An 11137-nucleotide genomic window follows, 5' to 3' on the forward strand; every position below is an offset into this window, starting at 1 on the left:
AATCACCGAGTGTCTTTAAGACAGAGCTAGATAGGTTCTTGATTAATAAGAGGATCAGGGGTTATCGGGAGAAGGCAGGAGAATGGGAATGAGAAAATATCAGCCATGATTGAATGGCGGAGCAGACTCGATGGGCCGAGTGGCCTAATTCTGCTCCTATGTCTTATGGTCTTATGGGAAACCAACAGACTCAGGAGAATTCTGAAAATCAATAAAGGGATATAAATCTAGTAATGAGATACAAAACAACATGTGAACATGTTTAAAAAAAAACATGCAGGGAACATTAAAATTAACAGCAAAAGTTTTAAAAGTATATTGAGAAAGTGGTAAAAGGGAAGATGGGACCATTAAGATGCAGGTGGGATTATAATGGGTACTAATAGCCTACTTGTTAAATGAGTGCTTTCATGGTGGAGGGAGAACTGGACACCAGCAGTAAAAGGAAAAAGAAGATGTCACATTGAGCAATGTGTGGTTTTGATATGTGAAATAAATGGTAATTGAGGAAATGATGGGACTTTAGATAAACAAATGGGACGAAATTACAGATGTGGATGCAAGTCAGTTGAAACTTTCAATACTGTTCGATAGATTCCTGTTGAGATTTCTCTCAAGGGATATGGAATAAAGACAAGTAGCTGAGGTATAGAGCAGCCGCAATAAAAACAGAAAATGCTGGTAATAGTCAGCAGATCTGGCAGCATCTGTGGAGATAGAGACAGGGAGACAGTAAACAGAGTTAATGGATTTGTGCATTCCTCCATGGTCCTGCAGCTGAAGTATTGGCCTGAGACTTTGTGCACAGGAGGAGGAGGGGGGGGGGGGGGGGGCAGGTCCTGGGGAACATCACACCCCGTAAGGGCTACACGCCAAGTGATCAGGAAGTTTAAACTTCCATTGGGTAATTACATTGTACTGGGAACCATCCGATGTTCCGATTTAAATAGCAGTCTTCAATGGTTTGGACTATGGTACAGGAATGGTTACCCCCCCCCCCCCCCCTCCCCCCTCCCCACTCTACCCATTTACCTTCCACACTTACTTTCTCCCTGGCTTCTCAGGGTGGCTGGACCTTTGAACCTACCTGCAGCTAGTGCTGTTTAAAAAAAAAAGGAATGCGGTTCCCTCACCTCCAACGCTGCAGCCCTCGATGGAAGGCCTCAGAAACCCTGACCGCACTGCACTTATCTCACCCAGCTCAAGTCAGAAAGTGCAAGAAAGGTGCTGCTGCATTTTAGTGTGAATAAATAGGAGTGGTTGGTAATCTGACTGTGATTAACACCGTACACAAGTTATGCTCCATTAATAATTCCCTGCTTACAGTTGCTGTCAGACCAACATAGAACATAGAACATAGAACAGTACAGCACAGAACAGGCCCTTCGGCCCTCAATGTTGTGCCGAGCCATGATCACCCTACTCAAACCCACATATCCACCCTATACCCATAACCCAACAACCCCCCTCCCCTCCTTAACCTTACTTTTATTAGGGCAATTTAGCATGGCCAATCCACCTAACCCGCACATCTTTGGACTGTGGGAGGAAACCGGAGCACCCGGAGGAAACCCACGCACACAGGGGGAGGACGTGCAGACTCCACACAGACAGTGACCCAGCCGGGAATCGAACCTGGGACCCTGAAGCTGTGAAGCATTTATGCTAACCACCATGCTACCCTGCTGCCCCTAACATTCCTGGTTTTATTTCAGATTTCCAGCAACCGCCCCATTTTGTTCCATTTCCCTTGATACTCTTACCCAACAGGAATGTTTCGAACTCAATTGAAAATCTCAACCACATCTGCAATTTCCTTTCATTATTTTCTCAATTACTGTTTATTAAAACCACTAAGTTACTCTGTGACTTTTTTTTGTACAGATCAGCCTAATTTAATCAGATCTAATTTAACATAGAGATTATGTAAATTAATTTGATTGCATTGAATGACTTGGACGAGGAGATGGAGTACACTTGACCAAACGTGCCGATGATGCATAGGGAGGAAAACCGGTTGTGAGGAGGGCCAGTGGGAGTGAACAGTTATAGGCAGAACAAGAGCGTGCCTCAAGGTGGAGGCATGCTTTGAAGGAGTTTCAATATCAAAAAACAGCCACAGCTGCCGGACCGCCATTGTGGAGAGAGAGCCCCTCCTCAGGACAACCTGTGACATCAGCTATAACCCTGTGGTAGCCATGGTGGGGCATCACTGCTGCCAGGAGACTGCCTTGAATCATCGGTGAGGCTTCAAACTGTGGTTGGGACTGGTGGGTCAGCCTGTAATCTGGGAAATTCTAGACAACTTCTGACAATTGCCCTCACTGGGCAATTTAAGTGACTGACATTATGTGAAATGTTCAGAATACAACGGGCTAATGCCATATCATAATTAACCACTAGATGGAGCTAGATGCAGAACTGCATAAAGCACTGCCTCACAGGCTTATGAGAGAGTGTAGAGTACAGTTATAGATAGAGTGTAGAGACTAGTGTTAGTAGAGTGGAGATTGTAGATGACTAGATTGTTGTTTACTATTGGAGTAAGTGGTTGGTCTTTAATAAATAGTGTAAATAAAAGTTAGTTTTGTTAATTAACTTAGCTTTTGTGGTCTTTGTGAACACGACAACATCCATCCTGGTAACAGAATCACAAAGAACACGGCAGTGGCCATATTGACTACCTTTTGCTGGCAGGCTAGTAGCCATCAACCTCTGTGGCAGCCTCCATGCAAGTTGCCAGGATGTGGGACAATGATGGAAGGCTGGCACCCTGGCCAGCAGTATGAAATTACGGTCCCCTCCCTCCCCCAGTCCTCCCTCCATAACCTTTCAATAATTCAGCCCAAGGAGTCCGCAAAGGAATATAGATAGGTCAAGTAAATGGCGATAAATTTGGGTACATGAATACAATGGGAGATTGGCCACTTTAGCAGGAATTATTGAAAAGCAAAATATTATTGAAATGGAGAGATGACAGAATGCCCTGGTACAGAGAGATTCAGGTGCACTCGGACATGAGTCAGAAAAAGTTAACACGTTGATACAGCAAGTAATTAGGAAGGCAAATGGAATGTTAGCTTTTATTACAACGGTGTTGGAGTGTAACAGTAATAAGGTCTTGCTACAGCTATAGAGGTTGTTGGCAAGACCACACCGAGTGTACTATATCCAGTTTTAGAACATAGAACAGTACAGCACAGAACAGGCCCTTCGGCCCTCGATGTTGTGCCGAGCAATGATCACCCTTCTCAAACCCATGTATCCATCCTATATCCTTAAACCCAACAACAACTCCCCCCCCCCCCCCCCCCTAACCTTACTTTTTTAGGAGACTACGGGCAATTTAGCATGGCCAATCCACCTAACCCGCACATCTTTGGACTGTGGGAGGAAACTGGAGCACCCGGAGGAAACCCACGCACACATGGTGCGGACGTGCAGACTCCGCACAGACAGTGACCCAGCCGGGAACCGAACCTGGGACCCTGGAGCTGTGAAGCATTTACGCTAACCACCATGCTACCGTGCTGCCCTTTTGGTCTCATTAGAGAAGAGATATACTTGCATTGGAGGCTTTTCAGAGAAGGTTCACAAGGTTTATTCCTGGGGTGACAGCGTTGTCTTTACTAGGAAATATAGAGCAGATGGGCTTGTGCTCATTGAATTTAGAAGAATGAGCGGTGATCTTATTGCATCATCCAAGGTTCTGATGGTGTTTAACAGGGTAGATGCCGAGAGTTTGAACTCATGGGTGAATCTAGAACTAGGGACACCATTTCAGAATAAGGGACCACCCGTTTAAGACTCAGATGAGAAGGTATTTCTTCTTTCAGGAGTGGTGAATCTCTGGAATTCCCAATAATAATAATAATGATAATAAATGGAGCAGATACGCCAGACCCTTGGCCCACCCCTTGCTCCTACTTTGTATCGGACTACGGCCGACTTACAGAAACTCAGCACCCATGGAGCAGTTCAACCAGGAACATTCCTCATCACAATGGACGTCTCGACACTCTACACAAGCATCCCCCATGACGAAGGCATTGCTGCAACAGCCTCAGTACTCAACACCGACAACTGCCAATCTCCAGATTCAATCCAGCAACTCATCTGCTTCATTCTGGATCACAATGTCTTCACCTTCGACAACAAGTTCCTCATCCAGATATATGGAACAGCCATGGGGACCAAATTCGCACCTCAATATGCCAACATCTTCATGCACAAGTTTGAGCAAGACCTCCTCACCGCACAGGACCTTCAACCGACGTTACACACCAGACTAATCGATTACATCTTTTTCCTTTGGACCCACGGCGAAGAATCATTGAAATGACTACAAGATGACATCAATAAGTTCCATCCGCCATCAGACTCACCATGGACTACTCTCCAAAATCGGTTGCATTCTTGGACACACTCATCTCCATCAAGGACGGTCACCTCAGCACTTCGCTTTACCGCAAGCCCACAGATAATCTCACAATGCTCCACTTCTCCAGCTTCCACCCTAAAAACATTAAAGAAGCCATCCCCTATGGACAAGCCCTCCGTATACACAGGATCTGTTCAGACGAGGAGGAGAGTAACAGACATCTACAGATGCTGAAAGATGCCCTCGTACGAACGGGATATGGCGCTCGACTCATCGATCGACAGTTCCAATGCGCCACAGCAAAAAACCACACCTACCTGCTCAGAAGACAAACACGGGACACAACCGACAGAGTATCCTTCATCGTCCAGTATTTCCCCGGAGCGGAGAAACGACGACATCTTCTTTGCAGCCTTCAACATGTCATCGATGAAGACGAACATCTTGCCAGGGTCATCCCCACACCCCCACTAATTGCCTTCAAACAACCGTGCAACCTCAAACAGACCATTGTTTGCAGCAAACTACCCAGCCTTCAGAACAGCGACCACGGCACCACACAACCCTGCCATGGCAATCTCTGCAAGACGTGCCAGATCATCGACATGGGTACCACCATTACACGTAAGACCACCCACCAGGAACACGGTACATACTCATGTAACTCGGCCTACGTTGTCTACCTCATACGCTGCAGGAAAGGATGTCCCGAAGCGTGGTACATTGGCGAGACCATGCAGACGCTGCTACAACGGATGAATGGACATCGTGCGACAATCACCAGGCAGGAATGCTCCCTTCCAGTCGGGGAACACTTCAGCAGTCAAGGGCATTCAGCCTCTGATCTTCGGGTAAGCGTTCTCCAAGGCGGCCTTTAGGACGCGCGACAACGCAGAATCGGCGAGCAGAAATTTATAGCTAAGTTCAGCACACATGAGTACGGTCTCAACCGGGACCTTGGATTCATGTCACATTACATTCACCCCCCACCATCTGGCCTGGGCTTGCAAAATCCTACCAACTGTCCTGGCTTGGGACAATTCACACCTCATTAACCTGGGATTACCCCTCTCTTTGGATCCGTCAAGACTTAATTGCCTGCAAATGCTCACATTCAAAGTATTGTCTTGCATCTTTGACTTTGTCTATATATATGTTTCTGGAACCTACCTCTTTATTCACCCGAGGAAGGAGTAGTGCTCCGAAAGCTAGTGATTTGAAACAAACCTGTTGGACTTTAACCTGGTGTTGGAAGACTTCTTACTGTGCTCACCCCAGTCCAACGCGGCATCTCCACATCATGACTACTTCTTATGTTCTTACCCCGGAGCCGGCTTGATGAACTAACTGCCCTCCTTTCTGTGTCTGATTGTACAGAAGTTCCTCTTAAATTCATTTTGTGTTTTTCTGGACACATCCACAATTTGAAAGATTTTGAGTTCCCACCCTATTGTGTACCTTTATAAACTTGGGAGACCCAAATCAAAACCCTTCTTAATTTTCTCTTTTATGCTGTCTTGGTATTGGTTGAAAGGAGAATGTTGGCCAGGAGACTACTGGAGGAATGGCAAAGGACTGAGAACAGCTCAAGTTACCTCCACCTTGAAGGATGTCTATGGTGCGACCAGGAAAAGAAGATAAAAAAATGGAAAGTCGGGTGTCTCACTTGCCGGATTATAAAACTGTGCAGTAGTTTTAGTGGTTTCTCGAAAGATGCACTGAATATTCTGATGCAATGACAGTGAGAGGTAGTCTAATCATTATCCTATATTCTAGGATTCTGAATGCTATTAATTTGAGACTGTCACAAAGTAATTTTGCTTTGCTAGTGAGTCACAAATCTACAATGTAAATACTTCAAAAATACCAACGAGAACAATATACTTCCCCTTCAAAAATCCTACCCTGTTATTTTGAATGTCACCACATCTTCTGTTTACAAACAAAAGTTTGCCACTCCTTAATGAAGACCATGCTCTTAAAGGAAAATATTTTAATAAATATTTACCGTGTCTCTGGCACTATTTCGTTACTGACTTGAAATCTCAAAATTTCCCAGCAGTCTGTCCTGGTTACACAGAACCAAATCAGGGCTGGATTTTGACATGCTGAGGCCCTAAGTTACATCTTTATCAAAGAAGTACATTATTCTGACAGAAAGGACAATTGAAATCAAAATATTAAGGCTTTATATTTCTTTATATTTACATAAATATACATGTATTTTCACATATATAAAATGAAAAACGAATGATCTAGCTAAAACATGTATCTTTCCATAAACCCATGCATTATGAAATTTCTTAATTAGTACATACAAAAACTTTAATCTTAATCTTTTAACAATCTTTATTGTCACAAGTGGGCTTACATTAACACTGCAAAAAAAGTTACTGTGAAAATCCCCTAGTTGCCACCCACTCCTCCAAAAGAGAACCCTACCTAGGCCCACGCCCTCTGCCCTATCCCCATAGCCCTCTAACCCCAACTAACATTTTGGACACTAAGGGGAAATTTAGCATGGCCAATCCACCTAACCTGCACATCTTTGGACTGTAAGAGGAAACCGGAGTAGCCGGAGGAACCCATGCAGACATGGGGAGAATTTGCAAACGCCACACAGTCACCTAAGGCCAGAAACGAACCCAGGTTCCTGGCGCTGTGAGACAGCAGTGCCAACCACTATGCCAGTTTCTTTACAGAATAACACGATATTCAGGTACAGAGAGGGAGAATTCAGAATGTCCAAATTACCTAATAGCACGTCTTTTAGGACTTGTGGGAGGAAACCGGAGTACCCATAGGAAACCGACGCAGACATAGGGAGAACATGCAGACTCCGCAGAGATAGTGACCCAAGTGGGAATCGAACCTGGGACCCTGGCGCTGTGAAGAAACAGTGCTACCCACTGTGCTACCGTGCTGTCCATTTTTAATCTACAGGAACACAAGAATAAATACAGATCATCACTTACTAAATGGAAGCAGCAATACAACCTGCACTATACTTCAAAAAAATTTTTAGATTTCTGGGCTGCAAAGTCAGGGATGATGTCCTCAAAGGGTAAGTTATGAAGTTTATCATTTTCTACCACAGAATGTGAAGTGCAGAAAGCTTTTCTCGCAGCACTGCTGTACGCACTCCATTCTCGTTTCTCAGCCATGGAAGTGACCTTTCCGCTGAGCAGTTTGTTACCATTAAACTCAGAAAGAGCAGTGATATTGCATCTACCGTAGGGAAAGCCAAATGAGCTTTATTCTGGATGATGACTTGATACAGGTCCTGGTGGCACCAAGTTCATTTATTCTAATATTTGTCCTTGATATAAGCTTGCCGATGCTTTATTTTTCCAATGAGACTAAGGTCAACTTAGTCAGGACAACTATTCATCAGAAGCTTTACACCTCACACCTCCCGAGGCATCTTAAGCAACCAAAAATGAAAAATTGTTGGCACCATTTTCATATATGATTGCCTTGTTCTTCAAATTGGTTTCAAGTGCATCCATCATAGGAATAAAGGATTTCACTCGAAGCTTGCCTCCTGAAGAAAGCCTTTCTTCCAACATTTGGTGCATCACCATCATTGACGTCTTGGGCAGGATTCTCTGTTTGGGAGACTAAATGCTGTCGCCGGTTTGCGTTCCTGTTGGGGCCGCTATTCGGGAAGCGCGTCAGGTCGTGCAAATAGGCCAGCAATTCCCATTGGCGTCTGATTTGCTGGGGCCGGAATTGCCGCTGGAGAGCCTGACACGCTGGAGCTGCTTATAAGCACTCCACTCCCCAAACACTCATCCCAGCCAAGAAGGTGGCCCACAGAAGGACTGCTCCATGATTTACTGAGTCGGAGATCGATTGCATGCTGGACACAGTGGAGGAGGACAGGGCCACCCAGTTCCCCAGGGTGGGCAGGAGATTCAAGCCCACCATTGTCAACAGGACCTGGGAGGAGGTGGCGGAGGTGGTCGGTGCTGCCAGCCTCACCTGGAAGATGGGACCCAGTGCCGGAAGAAGATGAACGACCTCCATAGGGAGCTCGGAGGATTCACCACCTCCATGCTCCTGGCATCACCCCCCCCCCCCCCCCACTACCCTAGAGGCCAACTAAAACCCTCCTGCCTGCATCGCCCTTATATCCCACCCTCCACCAAACCTCTTGCATATGCGTGCCACCAGCTACAGATCCCTTGTGTAACTTGACTCCATGCATCTCACCATGTCCTTTCTGTGTCCCCCTAGGACAAGGTGGCCCATAATCGCAGAGAACATGAAAAAACTGAGGGGGGCATCACAGACCTGTGCGTCCAGACCCCCGTGGAGGAGAGGGCTATCTATGGAGCTAACAGGCTAGGCTGAAGAAAGGGCAATGTAGGAAGCGGAGGTCAGCACACAGCTCCCCTTGTGGAATTGATCTAACAAACAATTCCAGACACAAACTCTAATTCCTCCATTTTGTCCTGCAAAATGCCAGCTTATGTTTATCATAGAATCATAGAATCCCTACAGTGCGGAAGGAGGCCATTTGGTCCATCAAGTCTGAATTGACCCTCCAAAAGAGAACCCTATCTAGGCCCATTCCCCCTGCCCTATCCTTGTAGCCCTCTAACCCCAACTAACATTTTGGACACGAAGGGGAAATGTAGCATGGCCAATCCACCTAACCTGCACATCTTTGGACTGTAGGAGGAAACCGGAGCACCCGGAGGAAACCCACGCAGACATGGGAAGAACTTGCAAACGCCACAGTTACCCAAGGCCAGAAACGAACCCAGGTTCCTGGCGCTGTGAGATAGCAGTGCCAACCACTGTGCCAGTTTTTTTACAGAATACCACGATATTCCACAAAAATATTTTGAAAAGTAATATCCATTCTCACACTTGTTTCAAGGAGAAAAGGGACTTGGAGTGAGTGCAACTGACGGTGCTGGGCAAAATGTCCTGAAGGCAACTGTGCATCACGTGTGTTTTCACACTTAATTAGTTTTAGAATTTTTTTTTAAAAGGAGGACATTTTGAAATAAAAAAACTTTTACATTTATATTGTCTTGAAAAAAACCCATATAAAAGCATTTTTATTTCGTGATCAAAGTGCCTAAATGGATCATGTGGCTACTAGAGGTCAGGGGAAAGGGTGGGACTGCCGTTATGAATTATAGTTATTTGTGGACAGATTTATAAACTCAGTATGACAAATAATGGTGAGCCAGTTAAGTATATTTACGTCATTTCAGAAGCAAAGTGTCATTTTCAGAAAGTCTTCTTTCCTGTCTCCTTTAGCTTACAACTGATCTTGAAAACTGGGCATTTAGTTTTGTTTTTTTCCATATTTAGAGGCCCCTCTGAGTGAGGTCCTAAGCTGTCGGTTACTTAGTTTGTGCATAAATCCATCACGGAACCAAATAAAAAGTAGGCTTTCCTATGTTTATGCATGTGTAACTTCCAGGTAAAGTTGTAGTTATACTTTTGAATTCTCTGGCATTAATTTCTACCAGGACGTTCATCTGTCACTTATTTTTTTCTGGCAGACCTTTTTCCATTGATTATTCCTAACACGGATTATGTAATACACTAAGCCTAAGGCGTCGTACCCTTAGTTCATTTCTGATTCCAATGTCTATTAATAGGCTTTTCAAAACGGCAATGACATAGAGCAAATGAGAATGAGAGAACTGATGAAAACAAAAGTAATTCTTTTGGGACGATGCCAAGCTCTGGCAGACACATGGACCTAGGAACCTGAGAGCATAACATCTATTTTTTTGGATACTCAACAACTTTCTAAGCCTCCTGTATGCTGGATAGGAAGTGCACACTCATTACCGATCCGGTGGTCATGTTTATATAAGGAAAATAAAGATGTCCAGTGCCCCCTGCCTGAAAGAAGCCTTAGGCCCATTTTATAGATGAATAGGTACCCAACACAGGTTTGAGGGCCCCTGGGGAAAATGGGTTGCCTTAATGCAACCAGTGCTGTTTGTATTCTGGAAAATGAGTTCTGGAAACTCTAACAGGCGGACCTTAAAGCAACTACTGCAGGCCACCACCAAAAGATTTTCAATTATGCTAACTGAATGTGGAGTCAAGAGGAGTCGGAATGATCTTCCTGGACTCATATTAAAATGACAATGGACCGCAGGCTGGCCCCCACTCCCTATCCCCCACGCCCCATAACCACAGCTGCTACTATCCCAATCTTGGATACCGGACCCTTCATTATCTTGACATTTGACTTATTTCTCCTGGTATGTTTGAATAACTTACTTGAGAGCCACTGGCAGCAACGTTTAAGTTCAGTTATGATTATTTCACTTTGAGGCACGTATTCATCCCTAGGCCAAATAGTTTTCTGGATAATGAGTGGTACTTCCAAACATACAAATTTTACGTGAACTAAATGTTAGGAATATGATTAACATATTGAACAGAAAAAAGATCCCCCCCCCCTCGAGGATATCTTTTGAAGCAAGTTGAATGGTCCATTCATAGCCCTGAAACATAACCCTCATGTCAATTGGAAAACTGGTCTCTTGTTTTACTGCTAAAAGCATGATGTTCATAAAGTTTATAGCAGAGCAGAATATATTTACAGTGAAACCTTTTGAGCATTCAAAAGACCAGAAAGAAGTGACAACTGCCATTAGATGCACAATGATGATCTCAGTTGAGCTTTGAATGGCAAACATTTTGTACTAACATCTGTCACTCATGATTGCATCTGCTCCACTGATCATATATTCTGCTCATCTCATTTGGATT

The sequence above is a fragment of the Scyliorhinus canicula genome, chromosome 16 (genome assembly GCF_902713615.1).
Source record: "Scyliorhinus canicula chromosome 16, sScyCan1.1, whole genome shotgun sequence".
NCBI classification, from domain to species: domain Eukaryota; kingdom Metazoa; phylum Chordata; class Chondrichthyes; order Carcharhiniformes; family Scyliorhinidae; genus Scyliorhinus; species Scyliorhinus canicula.